Source organism: Humulus lupulus, chromosome 4, assembly GCF_963169125.1.
Source record: "Humulus lupulus chromosome 4, drHumLupu1.1, whole genome shotgun sequence".
NCBI classification, from domain to species: domain Eukaryota; kingdom Viridiplantae; phylum Streptophyta; class Magnoliopsida; order Rosales; family Cannabaceae; genus Humulus; species Humulus lupulus.
In genome coordinates this window covers 51,845,908-51,863,382 of record NC_084796.1, presented here as the reverse complement: position 1 = coordinate 51,863,382, position 17,475 = coordinate 51,845,908, and the positions used below count along the sequence as shown (strand labels likewise).

General features: G+C 36.8%; 1 long non-coding RNA gene across 1 annotated transcript; it reads right to left on the bottom strand.

The window, feature by feature from the left end:
• Positions 1–8,994: 8,994 nt before the first annotated feature.
• On the bottom strand, positions 8,995–10,307 carry LOC133828958 (uncharacterized). Its single transcript, XR_009891413.1, has 3 exons — positions 10,219–10,307; positions 9,953–10,042; positions 8,995–9,314 (listed from the first exon to the last, which is right to left on the bottom strand). It is a non-coding gene; the product is annotated as an uncharacterized LOC133828958 (long non-coding RNA).
• Between the last annotated feature and the right edge of the window lie 7,168 nt (positions 10,308–17,475).

Here is a 17,475-nt window from a genome sequence, read left to right as displayed (position 1 = left end):
GGTGTAAGAGACACCATTTGGGGGAGTGTAGGGCAAGGAATTTCTTCTTATGTGGAACAGTGGGATTTTAAGAAAGATTACCCGAAAGCAAGAAAGGAAGAACCTAGGAAGGCGGAAAGCTCGGCCCCAGCTCGATTGTTCGCATTGACTCAGGTAGAAGCTGAGCATTGACTCAGGTAGAAGCTGACGCTTCACCCTAAGTAGTTACATGTCATCTTTTTAGTGCTAGAGCCCCTTATACTGTTTTGATTGATTCTGATGCTACATATTCTTTTGTTGCTATTAAAATTATTGATAGACTGTGTAGACCCTGTGATTATTATGCTGTGGGGTACGGGACCTTGTTAACTACTGAGGAGTTAGTGGTATCCAGAAGATGGGTCAGTTCACTGCCAGTGATAGTAGAGGGCAGAGAGTTATCAGTTGATTTGATAGAGTTGGTTATGACTGACTTTGACATGATTCTGGGTATGGATTTGTTAGTGAAGTATGGGGCAACCATAGATTGCTGAAGGAAGATGGTAACCTTTGAGCCTGAAGGTAAGGACCATTTTGTATTTGTTGGCACTGTGCATGGACCTCATATACCTATGATATCTGTTCTGAGGGCTAGAGATCTATTGCAAGGACGTTGCATAGGATTCTTAGCCAGTGTGATTAATACCACTCAGGCCATGCCAGTGGGACCAGAGGAGACCAGACTAGTCTGTGAGTTTCTGGATGTGTTTCCAGAAGATTTACCAGGGTTGCCACCACACAAAGAGATTGAGTTTGTGATAGAATTGGTACCAAGGAAGGAGCCAGTGTCTAGAGCACCTTACATAATGGCCCCAGTAGAATTAAAAGAGCTGAAGGTACAATTATAGGAGCTGTTAGACTCAGGTTTTATCAGACCTAGTTTCTCACTGTGGGGTGCACCAGTTTTGTTTGTGAAAAAGAAAGATGTTTTTATGAGGGTGTGTATTGATTACAAAGAACTGAATAAGTTAACAATCAAGAATAAGTTTTCTCTGCCAAGGATAGATGATTTGTTTGACCAATTGCAAGGTAAAAGGGTATTATCTAAGATAGACCTTCGATCTGGTTATCATTAGATGAGGGTCAAGGAGGGAGATATACTGAAGAGTGCTTTTCACACTAGATATGGGCATTATGAGTTCTTATTTATGTCCTTTGGATTGACTAATGCCCCAGCTCCTTTTATGGATTAGATGAACAGAGTGTTCAAGGATTATTTGGACCAGTTTGTGATCGTCTTCATTGATGATATTCTGGTTTATTCTCAGTCAGAGTCAGAACATGAGCAACATCTGAGCTTGGTTCTACAGAGACTGAGGGAACACAGATAGTTTGCAAAATTCAAGAAGTGTGAATTCTGGTTATCTCAGGTAACTTTCCTTGGGCACATTGTTAGTAAAGATGGAATTAAAGTGGATCCAGCCAAGATTGAGGCGGTCAGAAATTGGACAAGGCTAAAGAATGCTTCAAAAGTTAGAAGTTTTCATGGATTGGCAGGTTATTGCAGACATTTCGTGGAAGGGTTCTCAAAGATTGCCACTTCATTGACTGAGCTGACACGCAAGAATCAGAGATTTGCGTGGTCAGACAGGTGTGAAAACACTTCCAAGAACTGAAGTAGAGGTTAATTACAGCTCCAATTCTGAGTCTTCCTACAGATCAGGAGAAGTTTGTAATATACTGTGATGCCTCACATCAGGGTTTGGGTTGTGTTCTGATGCAGTCAGGGAAGGTTATTGCTTATGCCTCACGTCAGCTGAAGGAGTATGAACAGAGATATCCCACTCATGATTTAGAGTTGGGGCAGTGTTCTTTGCATTAAAGATATGGAGACATTACCTTTATGGGGAGAAGTGTGACGTTACCTTTAAGCCTTATTAGTAATTTTGGGTCCCCAAACAGCACACACGGGTCTCAGCCCTAAGCTTCCCATGCCGCGACCCACCCTCCTTTCTGGCACACATCTGTTCTAGAGGGTCGTGGCATGGAGGGCCTATGGCCGCGGCTCTTAAAGGCATTTTTGGCCTTGTGGAGGTTTTAGGTGCGGGAACTTAACCTAGGGTGCTCGAGATCGATTCCACTGCCATGTTTGGTGGAATTTGATGTCTCAAAGACTAGAACTTGGTCCGGAAACCTTTAATCACTTCTTATTGATGGAATCCTTTATCATGGTTATGATTAGGTGTACGCTAGGGCTCGAGACAGGATCATGCTCGAGGGTCATCTTTCTTAATCAAAGCACTCAAAATTAAAAGTAAGAAAACTACACCCGGTTGTGTGACTATGTTGGGACTAAGGGTTCCATATACTTGTATGCAAAATTGTATGATGGTATTATGCCATGTGAACATGGAATAAACGGCCTAAGAGTGCCAGAATTAATATTAGCGCACAGGACGCGGCTCAGCCACTGGTAGCTGACGACAGCTTAATAATCACTGAGCTCGGTTTAAGCAGACCGGAGTCAGTGGGTTGAACACTGGGCTTGGCCTAAGTGAGCCAAAGACAGTGGATTAAACAGAGGGTGCGGCCTAAGGGCATCGACCCTAGTTATTGCATGATGTGTATATTATTGTTAACTTAATGTATATGATATGTTGAATATCTGGATGTTAGGTCATTGATTTATCGACTATTAACCCTAATTAAGTGAATGATATGGCTTGTTGGATAATTGATTAATGTCTTGTAAATCATTTGGTTATACTTTGTGAATTATTTGGTTATCGATATTGATTGTGCTATGATGTTATAGTTTTCTTGCTGAGCCTCGGCTCACGGGTGCTACTTGGTGCAAGTAACGGCAAGGATAAGATGAATCGACCATGGGTTGGAGAGCTCTGGGGGAGAGGTGTCCATTGTCAGCTGCTCAGCTACCACGGTCGAGGGATTGTACAGGGTCGGAAACCTAAAATGTGTATTTTTCCATTAGAGTGGCCTTGATTATTTTTAACTCTTGAAAAGCTTGTAAATATGTCATTCAAACCCTGATTTGGGATCCCATGTACCAAAGATTTATTTTAATGAAAATTATTTGTTTATGACCAAAATCTTTTAAACCTAACTTGTTTATGACTTTATATTCACATTTTTATTTAAAAATGACTTGGTTAGCAAGTCTTGCACTATTTTAAACACACAGTGTAACGTTCTTGGTTATCTAGGACGTTACAACTTGGTATTAGAGCGGTCTAGGTTTAAGGGTTCCTGAAGATTGGCTGGACATGTACACTCGCCGCTAAAGACAAGCTTGACTCAGGGTTTTGTAATTGAATATATGAGATTATATGCTTAAGTTCTTGAATGAAATATGAATGTATTAAGTCGTATGATTATAAGGAGCATGAGATACTGATAGGGCTTGGCCCTTGACTATTATGTGAGGATATTGAGGTGTGCTGATCAGCATTGCTGTTGCATGTGAATGAATATTTGGATAATGGTTTGTATACTGATTGTATGCGGTGAATTGTCTAAAACGAACTTATATGTTATATATGTTTATTGGTATGTGCAAACATGGTAAACTGTGAATGTACCTGGTAGCAATAAAATTTGGTAGCTAAATGCATAGTATTGTAGATTAGTGTTTATTATGCTTTATGTGTGCATGATTATTGTGGTTGTTTGGACATGGTCGTGGGATGGTTCGAAGTATGAACATCAGGGTTGAGGGGTTTAGTGCGGATGAATTCAAATTGTTTGCGCCTAGAATGGTTAAGTGGACTTGGTATTGTTATAGAGGGGCTTGCAGATGATATTCGAGGTTGGAAACCTCCATCTGCCCCTGAAGGTCGTAATAGATGTTCGCTAGTATGTGAGTAAGCTGTGGGGTCTAATAGCTGAGACTAGATAGGTGAATAGCAGACTTTTCTGGGGAAAGAGCTGCTTTGTATACCTTGATAGTGGGATTACCAGTGTTGGTTTAATATGAGGATATAGACAGATAAGAGTGCTATATGTAAGGCTCAAAAGGCACTATCCTCTTGTTTTGAGAAAAGTTTGGATTTGCCTAAGAATTGGTCAGTGGATGGGCAAAGCTAATTCCATCCTTGGTTATATGAAGATGGGAGGTCGTGATTGAGGGGTTACACTAAGTATTTGTGACAAAAGGATGCCCGGAAATGGTACTCAGACTGAGATGTTTGCATGACGGGTTGGGAAGAACTCAGATGGTGATTTGATAAAAGAGGTTATAAAGACGTAGTCTGAACTGTAGGGACTAATAAGTTTATAAGCTTGGTTTGGAGTGGTAAGGTAACGACAATGTATGTCAATGAGTTTTGTGAATTGGATAATTTGTTTTGGAAGTTGATACAGGCAGTTGTAGCCGGAAATGATGACCCATTTAAGGATTAAACTCTCGGATGCTCCAGAGCATCAGGGTTGCTCCAGTGTATGAGATCTTCATCTGTACTTAGGCAGTAGGTAGGGGCATGTTATTTGAGATATGTGGAATGAGGTATGGAGCGTGAGTGTCGTAGGGCGAGAGATGTAGATAACAGTAGTCCCATTGGTGGAATTTAGAAAGGACAGATTCTCAGTAATTGAAATAGAAGAACCCCGGATAGTTCCACGCTCCTGGTTTTTACAGGAAGGGGTCTGGTTTACAAGGTAGCCGTCAGGACAGTGATGGGATGTAGTGAGGTTATTTAGTATGCACCAGAGGTAGTAGATGCCATCTGGAAAGATGCCAGGTAAGGGCACGACTTCTACATAGAATGGTTCGATATGTTGGGGTGGATTGCCCATGACTAGAAAATGGAAGACTGGAATGCCTTGTTACATTTGAAGCCCGGGCTAGTTCCTCGAAGATGAACAGTTGACTGGATAGTTCATGTTTTTGGTTATATAACGAGCTAGAAGAGTTTGGTGTTAAGTATCTCCCAGGAAAGGTTCAGACATGGAGTATAAGCCTCAAGGGTAGTATACGAGGGGTTTGAGAAATTAGTGCTTGCTGAGGAGGAATTAGAAACTTCTGAAAGAAGAATTGGAACACAAGTAATAAAGAGGTTCGTAGTGAAAGTAATAGAGCTTGTCATATGGGAGCCTTGACATTAGCTGGAGTGAGAGTTAATTTATTAAGAGACAACCATGGATTGTAGAGGATATCACTAGGAGTATTTTAACTGGACTGAATGGAAACTGAGAGGATCAGTAGGGATTCAGATGGGTATGCAAGGAGTGATTGGGTACGCTTCAGGACTAGGCTACGGATAAGTTCGGTATCAGGGACCTTATGAAGGATGGTACTGGTTGGACAGAAAGAATTACTGGTGCAGTTGAAGAAGTTTTGACTTCGAGATGGATCAGACGGAGCATCGTACTGTGGAAATCGTTGACATCGTCTGTTAAATATGAAGAGTATAAATGCCCGGTTACAAAACAGGACAATGTCTTCAGGAATCGATCTTCGATCTGGTTATTACCAGCTGAGGATCAAGGAAAAAGACATTTCAGGAATTACTACTTGTACCAAGTAGGGTGTGATGAATTATTAACTAAGGTTCTTAACTGGTTTAAGCTTCAGTAACACAGGTAAGTTATACAAGCATAAAGTATAGGAACAGTGTGAACGAGTCACCTTCAGGTCTATTGGCGATATGTTGGAATACTCTCTAGTTAGAAGCGGAATGCGAACGACTACTACACTGGTGATGTTAACACTAAAGAAGTAGGGTCACAGGTAAGGCTCCAGAAAGTGTCAGTTTCGATCTCGCCGAGGGTATTCAAGGAAATGATACAATAAGGGAACGGGTCAGATATGAAAAGATTTAATCTGAAGCCACAGAAAAGCTACTGAAGAATGTCTGAAGGATAGGGAGCACAACGAGACCGGTAAACACGTCATCTACTACGTAAGTATCTTCGAAGGCAGCTACACCAGAGATTAGAATGACAGAAAAACTTGAAGTTAGACTGAATGGACAATTTCATATCAGATGTTCAGAAGACAGAGTGAGGATTGGTTAGCACTTTGTGATATAGGAATCTACATGTAATGGATGGATACAAAGGGGTAACATGAAGGACCTTATTGTTGTTAAGGCATGAAACTATTAGTGGTACATCACAGGCTGAGACGCGCCCAGGCATAGATTGACAAGAGGATGGTTCGAGCCTCGCAGGAGGTGAAAGAATGGGAACATGGCTGATATACATGGAACATTAAGTTAACAATGAATGCATAGCATAAGGGATTTGAGCATTTGGTCATTTGCAAGAAAGATAACCCTGACACCAAGATTTAGTAAGACGTAATGGATGGTTGATGTTAGAAATCCTCGACTATACGAGGAGGAGATTTAATTGGAAGCAGACCTCTTACTTGGGAAGATGTGTGCCAGTTAAACAGAATGCCACAGATTATAGTGGGATGAACAAGGTAACAATTGAGATTGGTATAACATCTGTGAGTGGTGATGGATAGATACATATCCCTTTGGACAATCGAATCCAGAGTGATGATCTTGTGGAGACGGGGAAGAACCCTATTAGTGTAATTTGAGTTATGGTACAAGGAACAGATGAGTGGTCAGATGGAAATTTGGCGTGGAGATGAGAGTTCTAGATGGATATCATTCCACCACCTAAAGTATATCATAACCGGGAGGTTTAAATGGGTGACAAAATTTAATATGTTTGGATATTGGAAGGTAAAATGTTATAGTGGAGGATCAAAGGAATGGACCACATTAGGCTATAAGTAAGGTGATGGGACATGGAAGGTTATAACTCAGCAGATTGAGTTAATGTAATTTGGTTCATGTGACTCTTGTAATGGGACAGAGTATTGATAATGCTGAGTTGGAACCCTTTAGTTTTCCAAGTTTTGGAAATAAATTAGCAAACGAAGAGAATACAGTTGGAACCTCGAATTATTGGTTGGTTACAGATAGAATGGCAATCTGAAGACTTAACAGTTATTTTAAGGGATTATGCATTGAATGTGCAGATGTTAAGATATTAAGGAAAGTATAATCCTTCGATGAAATAGTCACGGTGATGAGTGTTGGATTACAGCTAAGGTGACACGACATAAGATATGGTAAGAAAGGAAGCAAGGAGTACTATTCTAAGTAAAGAAATGAAAGGTGGAGGGTACTGCGGTTCAATATTGGTTCGGGGGGAAAACCAATGAGGTTGTTGGAATTGAAAGGACATAAGAGCTCGGAAGTTATAAACTTTGGAGTGCAAAGTTCCAGTATGAGAGATTTTTATTTCTCCAAGTAGTGAAGACAAAGAAGAGTATGATATTCTAGGAAAGAAAGGGGAGTTCTAACTCCCGATTCGATAAGAATTTTGAGATTGTATCAAGATTTAGGCCAGGGGCCTATAAGCTGATCTCACCCTGGTAGGGTGATGACTTATGAGTATTTCTGGTATCGATGATAAGACAATAAAACGACCGTTGATGAAATAAGCAGACCTTGGGATTTCAGCAGATTTGATATGCATGAAAGGGGTTTCAAAAAAGATCTTGTGGAACAAGATTGCTACTCTCGTAAGAGTGTTATTAGAGGGTAAAAAGTAAACAAACTTGACCTTGGAATTATAGTCAGAGGTATGAGGTTTATTATCCGATGTGTTCGAATAAATTTCGAGGATGAAATTGTTATAAGGAGGGTATAGTTATAACGACCCAAAATTACTAATAAGGCTTAAGGGCCTTAATTAGTGTGTCGGGAGTGCATAATTGGAAGTTATGTGAATTACTGATAAGATGCATGATTATGTGATATGCATGATCCTATGATTATATGGATATGTGAAATGCATGTTTATGAGTATTAGATAAGCATGTGGGCCACGTTTAGCTTGTAAGGGCATAATTATAATTATGGCCGGTTGAGGGTATAAATGTAATTATTTGTGATAAACAGTTAAGACCACATTATTATGTGGATATATATTTGCAGCATACGGCACGAGGCGATCCTTGGGAGCAAGTTAGCGGGAAAGTCACAACGGGACTCGGGGCGAGTCAAGGGGTATTTTGGGAAATAGACATTTATTTGGGTTATGAAAATAATAATTGGAGATATATTTGAAGTTAGAGAGATTATGAGGGAATATTGGGGAAATTTACCATTTTCCCTAGGGGAAATTTTGATTATTAATGTTTGGAAACTTATTTCTATTTTTTCATGACATTTATTTCTTATATTAATAAAATAGTTATTATTTAAAGAAATGATCTATTTACTTGTTATGCAAATGCTTTGGGATAAAAAATTTTTACATACTTATAATGAATGGCAAACTTTTACATAATTCTGAATTATTTAAAACAGCTAATCCTAGATCAAATAAACGACAAAATTCTGATAGTGAAACATATCTGTGGCACTTGAGATTGGGCCATATTGGTCTAGAAAAAATTAATAGGCTTGTAAAGGATGGTCCTTTAAGAGAACTATCTATTGGATCTCTCCCTGTTTGTGAATCCTGTTTAGAAGGCAGGATGACCAAGAGACCTTTCTCTGCTTAAGGTTTAAGAGCTACCACTACAAGAAAAAACAGTATTCATAACACTTAAAAACTGCTAACCAGGACTATTGATAGCACTTCTGACAATGCTAACATAGCCCCTGTTATTAAAAGTCCAGTCTTTTCTATAACAGTTTTTGAATGTTATGTTCGGTGTTATCTTAAACTATTCAATAACACATTTTTAGGTGCTATAATATTCAAATAATAACATTTAGATAGAGCTTTTGGTTATAAATTTGAAGTTTAATCTTGTACTTTTTTCATAACACTTTTCAACTGTTACATTTGATTATTTTGATAACATTTTTAATTTGTTTTATTATATAAACCATAACGATTTTTTACGCTTATAATATGTTTTTAAATCATAACATTAGTAATAAAATTTTAAATTTTATTTTGATAAGTATACTTATATGGTTTTTTTTTAATTAAAAGATTTTCATTATTGTATTTTGATAAAAAAAAAATTCAAAATTAATCATAAAATGTAATTCTCAATATATTGATAAACCATAAGTATTACATTAAACAATAACTAATTCAAACCATGAATATGTCTACTTCATGAGATCTTAGTTCTAACTTAAGTTTGAAAGCATAACATAATAAAGTTTCTTGAACATTTTTTACTTCAAAAATGAAAAACAAAAACATTACAAGATACACAAAAGTAAACCATGCAAGAAACTTGCTCCATCCTTCAATTCATCATTCTTTGTGCACTTGTCCAGAAGACAAAATTCTCACATTCTATGATATCCCTTTGGGTCTGGTTGACAAGTCCTGGAAGTGATCTGAACCTAAAACAGCACATATGGACATTAGACACATATTATTTCCCTCAAAACCAAATAGATTATTACATAGATATGCATGAACATCAGATGAGATGAACCTCATACCACTAGCTATTTTGCACAGCTTAATGATTATATGTGCTAAAGACAAAAAAAAATGGCGATGCTTAAAAATTAACAAAGACCTATAAAAGATTTCATTAACCCACTTGGAATCCAAAATAACATGTATTTAGCCCAGGTAATGAATGAATGCTATACTATAATTTTTACAGACTTATAATGAAATATCACTGGAACATTGTGCCAAGAACTTAAACAACTCTGAATTGTAGTAAATGGCTGAATGTTATTTGGGGATTGAACAAGGTTAATTAAACAAAGAGAACAAGCACTTAATTAAACTTTAAAGCATGATTTTTAAACAATTTCATGAACAAATTAGATATTTTTGACCTCTGAAAGTATTTGAATCATGGATTAATATTTTTGAGTTGAGAAAGAATGAGTCAAGTTTAACATAAAATGCAAAAATTGGAGTTTTGGTGAAGTGAAATACACAAGCGTTTGAACTAAAAGTTATCTTATAATTTGTAGTTGTTTCAAAGTATCATATCACTATGTATATCACTATGTAGTACCTTTGATGTCATCCACAGTGACGTAAGATTGATGTAAGAGGGCAGCAGCCTTAATAGAGTCGCACTTTGCGAGTTGAATTGCAGCCTTGGCTGAGAACAGAAAAAATCTTGATCAGCTTACTGTAAGTAACAACTAGATATATGGTTTGAACTAACAAAGTCAGTCACTGCTCGTGATTGAATTTGTTCACAAGTTATTGTCGAATTTGCCAAAATGTCATCTAGATACCATAATGGAAAACAAAGAAGTATGTCAACAAACTTACCACCCCAACAAAAGCCTGCAGCACCTATTGCAGAATAGCCTCTATTTTTCAAATCCTGAATCACTACTTTGGAAAATTCAAATCCCTCGCCCTATTGGAACAAGCAAAAGGTTTCAGAACAAGTCTAAGAGAGTTTTAATACTAGAGTACAACAAATGCTTCCAGAAGTTAAATTAACTTGACAGTTAGGAAAGATTTAGATGCTAAAATAGCAACTATTGGCCTAGCTGAATCTAGAATTAATTTTGCAGAGCCCACAACATGAAAACTTTCAACTAACTCACCAGAAACAATCTTAAGTATCTATTACTAATATTAAGGACTATCAAGTATGAATCAAAACACTAGAACCAACCGTGCTATGATCTTTAATCCAAACGCTCATAGGCCTTTTAGTATCTGCACGAACAAAAGGATCCCCCTTCAAGAAGTCAGGAACGGCCACAAAGAATCCAGCAGCTGCGACTTTGTCGGCCACTTTCCTTTACAATAGGCAGAAGCTTGTATTAGTTTTCAAGAGGGCACACAACATCATTAATACAAATCACAATTTATTTTTCTCAAACAAAAAAGAAAAAAAAACTGTCATGCAAGTGCTTAATAGCGAGTCTTAACGAATCCATGAGAGGCAACTCAAATGGTTGGTTTGTGCAGCTAAGTACCTCAATAGTAATATCCACTATTACTAATATTACACTAATCCCTTTAGAATAGTACAACAACAAATATTTGTCTAATTTAGCTCAGCTTCCTCAACATATAAGTTGGGTGTCATTTTTTTTAACAAAAGGGAATCTTGACTGGTTCCAAATATAATAACAGGTGGAAAAAAGGGGAAGAAGTTTGGACTAGTTTCAAATATTAAGCTAGGGAACACTCTCATATAATAATAATAATAATAAAAAAAAAGTAGTAATAATGCTAAAAGACATACTGAATTCATTTATAATTAACTCTTATTATGTACTAGTTTTGATGTTAAGCACAATCATTGCTCTTATGTATATGTATAGGACAGTGGTGATGAATGAGAGAGAAAGTACAAGTGCTGGGGCATTGTAACTAACTAATGGGGAAGTTTTGGTTTTATTTTGAAGCGGTGGATTACCAATCACTGCTCTAAATCCCCTCTATTATGAGAATAACGGATGGGGCAGAGGGAATAAAAACTACTGCTCAAACGAAAAGTTTCCACATATTGCAGTAAAAAGAATCATCTAGTTGTTTTTTTGCCCTGTTTTCTTAATTTGTTTTCTATTTCTATTGTTGCTCTTTGCAACTACTTAGAAAATAATTCCCTTATATTTCTCTCTAAACAACTTCAGAATAAAGGAAAAGCTAGAAGGAATCAAATAACTCAAGAAAATAAACACACAATATGCAAACAAAAACAAATTATAAACACACAAAAGGCACCAGCAATTATGTTATTAAAATAATAAGTTACCATCAATTAGAAGCTGCATGAACAAGACAAACAAAATTCAAGAAACATATCATGTATAGCTAGATGCATATTACCATATAACATGCACCCAAATGCATATTACCATATATAATACTTGGCTTTTATTGATTTTGTTTTTCTCAGTAAAAGGAAAAGAAAACTGTGACTATAATTTAGCAATGAAATTAAGGGTTTAAGTTATTTCTCATACTAGTTCATCTTAAGGCTGCAAAAAGGGAACAAGGAGTTTAAGTTGGCTCAAGAAAAGATTATGTACTCTATGTCCACCAGGTGAAGTTTTATGGAAGCTTTAATGGAATGAAGGCTACACTCAAGCAATTGAGTGGCAAAGAACTTACTGTTCCAGGATGGGTCAGAATATAGGCATATCCCTGTGCAAGCTTATCTCGTGGAAATGGCCAATGACCCTGGAAGAAAATAGAAAGTCAATTTCCCTCAATTCAAGCTCATTAGATATAGATATCACTATATAAATAAGTTATAACTAAAATTTGTATAGTATTTTCTTATCAAGGATAAAAGTTTGGCTTCTTAACCAACATCAAGAAGTGCCAGTAGGAAAAAGCATAGAGAGCAGCATATAAGTAGTAGACAATCGCTCTAGCGAATCTTGCAAATTTGGCTATTCATACTACAGATCGTATTACCAATGTGCATGTTTATGCCTTTTTCTGAATAATTAAATGCATGTAAGAGAGAGACCTGTGTTGATCCTGTATCATGGTTCTCTAGAAATGTGGCAGCACGCGAAGGCCACCATCCCATAACTCCAGTTGGTTTGCCTTGAGGATCTATCAATCTCCAGTATTGATTATGCAGAGCAGAGTGGAGGATTCCCTGCACAAGGGCAATACCTCAAGAGTTTACATCTTTCATTGAAAATAATTAAAATAAGAAATGAAATATCTGGGAAATTAAAATAGATATTATGAGAAACTTGAGAAAGCAGAAACATCACCTTTTTTGTGACATCAAATGCTGATGAAGTACCCCATGTGGCATTGATCCAATTGACTATCCTTTGCCTATGAGCATCTATAATTTGAGTGTTCCATCCCCACACGCACAAAAGTAAATAAATAAATAAAAGAGTGTATATTATATAAAGTAAACTGATCTTTTCTAGCTGCCTAACAAATAGTGCATGACATAAATAACATGATTCAGGTTCCCTTGCTTCAATTTCTAACTCATTGTTTTGTAAAATAATTCTAGGTCCACGTACGTATTGGTAGAGCAAGATCAAAATCTTAACCCATCTTGGGTAGCCAAAAAAGTCTCCAGACATCTAGACCCCAGATGAATAATCAAACATGGTATTTTAGAAATCTTGTATTCTATGCCCCAATCTGGAAGATCAATTCAACAAGTTTGTAGGCACTTGAAAAAAAAATTAAAAAAAAAAAAAATGCCACCCTGAAAACAGTGAGGTAGCAGGTAAATAAACTGTACGTGAATGCACATAGATCTCTCAACATTGAGCAAACATAACAACTAAAATCCTTAAGTGAAGACTTTCTTTCGGGCCTTAAGTTCTTACCTTGATTGTAACACAAGTCGCCATGCTCATAACCTAAACTATCCCAATATTCTCCAATAGCAAATGCAGGATTTGAAGCTTCAATATATTCTTTTACATAAGAACCTGAGAAGCCCCTGTGAACAACATATAAGACAAAAACTTCTACTAAATTATATGAATAGAAATATAATTCTGAATTTATAGAACCATTCAAAACTTTCCCAAACATCCTATCATTCCAATTAGTGTAATCTGCAGTTGACATCTGCAGTTGACAGAAGTCACTGTGATACCTCTTAAATTAGTCTCCTTTGAACGTCAAGGTGACACATGTTACATTTAGATGGCATGTTCAGTCAGAAAAGTTGAGTATAGTACTAAACAAATGAAATTGACTGGAGCATATAGAATATTAATGTCCTTAGCAGAGCCGTCTAAAGACATGACTTTATAAAGTTATGCTTCATTCATATCAATATCAGCATCTTTGACTCAAAAAGACAAAAATGGGATAGATCTCAAAGATGGAAAGAATGATGTTCATTTATTGTAAAAGTCACTGATGACCTGTAAATGCACAAGCACACAGTGCTCTCAACAATACAAACAGAATTTTTATTTTTATTTTTATTTTTATTTTTAAATGAATGGTGATGAGGATCTAATCTCATATACATTGCTTTCCATCCAGCTTTATCATTGTGATCTATGAATAAGCAATCCTAGCACAGAAATCAGCAGGAAGTGTTTGAAACACATGTAAAGCCGAAAAAGTTGAGAAATACATTACCTCAAAAAGTCGAGGTGGCACCCATCATAACCAATGTAATTTCGAAGCCAATTTAACCACTCTTTTATATCTTTTCTTACAAACTCCTGGGAATGATCCAAGATATTTCACAATATTTTTGTGGTTCAAATTCTGCAAAAGAGAATAAGGTTTATCAGTCTCTGACCATTCACCTTCTTCCAAGGATGCTAGTTGTAGGATTCAACAATAGTGAAAGAACATAACAATGAAGTGATAGCTATCCATGGTGTTTAACTAAAATATAAGTCCTCAGTTTATATCTCAAAAGTTTCATTGCTAAGCTGCAGGTTTTGGCATGCATCAACCAATCTTTCTTATTTGTGAGTTCAAAACTGCATAATTAATACACGCTACTTGAGTCATACAAGCAAGATAATAGGACTAGTGTATATATGGATATCAATAAGATGATTGAATGTAAAAATTATTGAGAGAGAGAGAGTTGTGAGAGGTTAGTTGGAATGATTTTTCCTTGTGAAAAATGTTCAAGTGATTAGCTAGTATTGATCATCATTATTAATAAGCTTTCTAAATATTTGGGAAAGTATATAATATATAGTTGTGGATATGGGCCATCGTTGCTGCAACAAGCAGAAAGTCAAGAGAGGCCTTTGGTCACCTGAAGAAGATGACAAGCTCCTTACACATATCACCACTCATGGCCATGGCAGTTGGAGCTCTGTCCCAAAGCTTGCAGGTTCTGTTTCTTTTGCTCTATCTGTAAAAATTAGTGATTTTAAAGTTTACATCATCTTTTCTTATATTGTGAGATGTATAATATTTTAAATATGTATATATATATATTTCAATAATTTGTAAATATAAATGAATAGAATGAGTACTAGAGTGCAGGATTACAAAGGTGTGGGAAGAGCTGTAGATTAAGATGGATAAACTATTTGAGACCAGACCACCTCATTTTGCTTCATTGTTAAAAAATCCTTGCTCTTGCCATCTAGTGGAGATAACAACAAGAAGTTAGACAGTGTTCGATTTGACAAATCATGTCTGTAGATGGCTTAACGCAGGCTAGTGGGAATCATAATCTAATTTATACTGAGTATATTGATATAAAGCAAACTGCTTATGATTTCTATACGGATAAGGGGGAGCATGCAACAGTACTCTATCAACCAGTGAGAACATAGCAAAATAACTTAAACTCTTATAAGTACAACACGACTCTCAACTCTCAAATCTGACTATGCATATCATCAAAACTTATATCAGTTGACAGCATATAAAAAGCACAAATTTCTCCGAAAAGAAACACACACAACAATGCCATTAATTAAAAAAAGAATGGGTAACTTCTTTAGAAAGGTTAGTCTCTGCCCAAACAAGACAAGAAATTTGTGTTATGCTTTTTAAAAAGTGAAAATTTCACCAGATACAGTCATGCATAAGAAGAATCTAATTCCTTAAGCATTACATATTTATAAAAGTCCACGATACTAATCTCAGACATGAAGCAAATATTACAAATATAGAAGAAACCCATATCAGACTACCAAATAATTCAACAACCCACGAAGCTATATCAGCCAAAACATAAAAGTTCAATAAAAATAAAGGAAGATAGATTGAGAGAGAAACCTGTGAGATCACCAGTGATGAGAACCAGAGAAGGGTTTATTAAGATTAAGAAAGGCTCCTTCACACAAGAAGAAGAACAAATCATTATCGATACTAAGGATCCATGGGAAATCAGTACCTTCTCTTGCTGTAAAGTTACGTGGGCGTGAGGCAGAGAACTCGTGAGGCAGAGAAGCTCCACTCTGGAGCGTGACTTCATGAGGTGGAGAAAGAGCTCGAGTCTGGAGCAAGTCTTCGTGAGGCAGAGCTGAGTTGAGGGCGGTGAGGGTGGAGAGACTTCGTGAGGGCGGTGAGGCAGAGATGAGTTGAGGGCGGAGAGACTTCGTGAGGTCGGTGAGGGCGGTGAGGCAGAGATGAGTTGAGGGCGGTGAGTCTTCGTGAGGGCGGAGAGGGCTTTGTGAGTGAGAGATGGAGGCTGAGAGAAAGGGTAACTTAGAGAAAGTCTGAGAGAAAGGGAATTTGGCAGAAATTCATTTTGCCGCCTGAGCTTTTAGTCATATGGCGCCAAAAACAGACCGTGTGTTTTTAATCCCCACTATTCAGTTCCGTGTTTTTTAATCCCCACTTAATAATAGCACTTCTAAATATATGCTATTCTTTAATGTAATATATACTCAATATTGTTGTAGTGTACAAAACCACTTCAGCTGGTACATACGGATGTTTGTGGTCCACTTTATGTACAAGCAAGAGGAGGTTATGAATACTTTGTCACTTTCGTTGATGATTATTCAAGATATGGTTACCTATACTTAATACAAAGAAAATCTGAAACTTTTGGAAAGTTCAAAGAATTTCGAGCAGAGGCTAAAAAACAATTCGGTAAATCACTGAAAGTTCTTCGATCTGATCGAGGAGGAGAGTACTTGAATTTTGAATTCGAGGAACATCTGCGTGAGCATGGTATTCAATCCCAACTCACAACACCTGGAATGCCACAGCAAAATGGTGTTTCAGAAAGACGGAACAGAACGTTACTAGATATGGTTAGATCAATGATGAGCTTCTCTTCATTACCACTGTCATTCTGGGGCAATGCAATTCAATGTACTCTTTACGTATTGAATGTTGTTCCATCTAAGTCTATACAGAAGACGCCCATGGAATTATGGAATGATTGTAAACCTAGTTTACACAATTTTCAAATTTGGGGGTGTCCTGCACATGTACTAAAAGGAAAGACAAGGAAGTTGGAATCCTTTTCTGAAGTGTGCATGTTTATGGGATATTCCAAAGAGACTACAGGTGGAATTTTCTATAGTCTAAAAGAAAATAAAACATTTGTATCGACAAATGCAACTTTTATTGCAGTAAGGTTGTACTGGAGGAGATGGTCTTGAATGAAGTTGCAAAGACACCAACAACAATAGTGGGAGGGTTAGTAAGTAACCCATACGCTATGAACACGAAGTTCAAATGCTTGTGTCTGACACAAACAAAGATGATCCATTGACATTTCAAGATGCAATGAATGATTCTGACAATGACAAATTGCAAGACACCATGAATCAAGAAATGGAATGGAATCTTAGATTTTATTACATAATTAAAAAGTTTGGTTTTGAACAAAACGGTGACGAACCTTGTGTCTATAAATAAATCAAAGATGGTGTAGTAGTATTCCTCATTCTTTACGTTGATGATATATTACTGATTGGCAATGACGTAACATCATTATCAAAGGTAAAGAACTGGTTAGCTAAACAATTCCAAATGAAAGATTTGGGAGTGGACAAGTATATTCTGGGCATTAAAATTCTTATAGATAGACAAAACAAAACTTTGGCACTGTCTCAAGCAACTTATATTGATAAGGTGCTAGAACGCTTTAATATGAAAAACTCCAAAAAGGATGATATA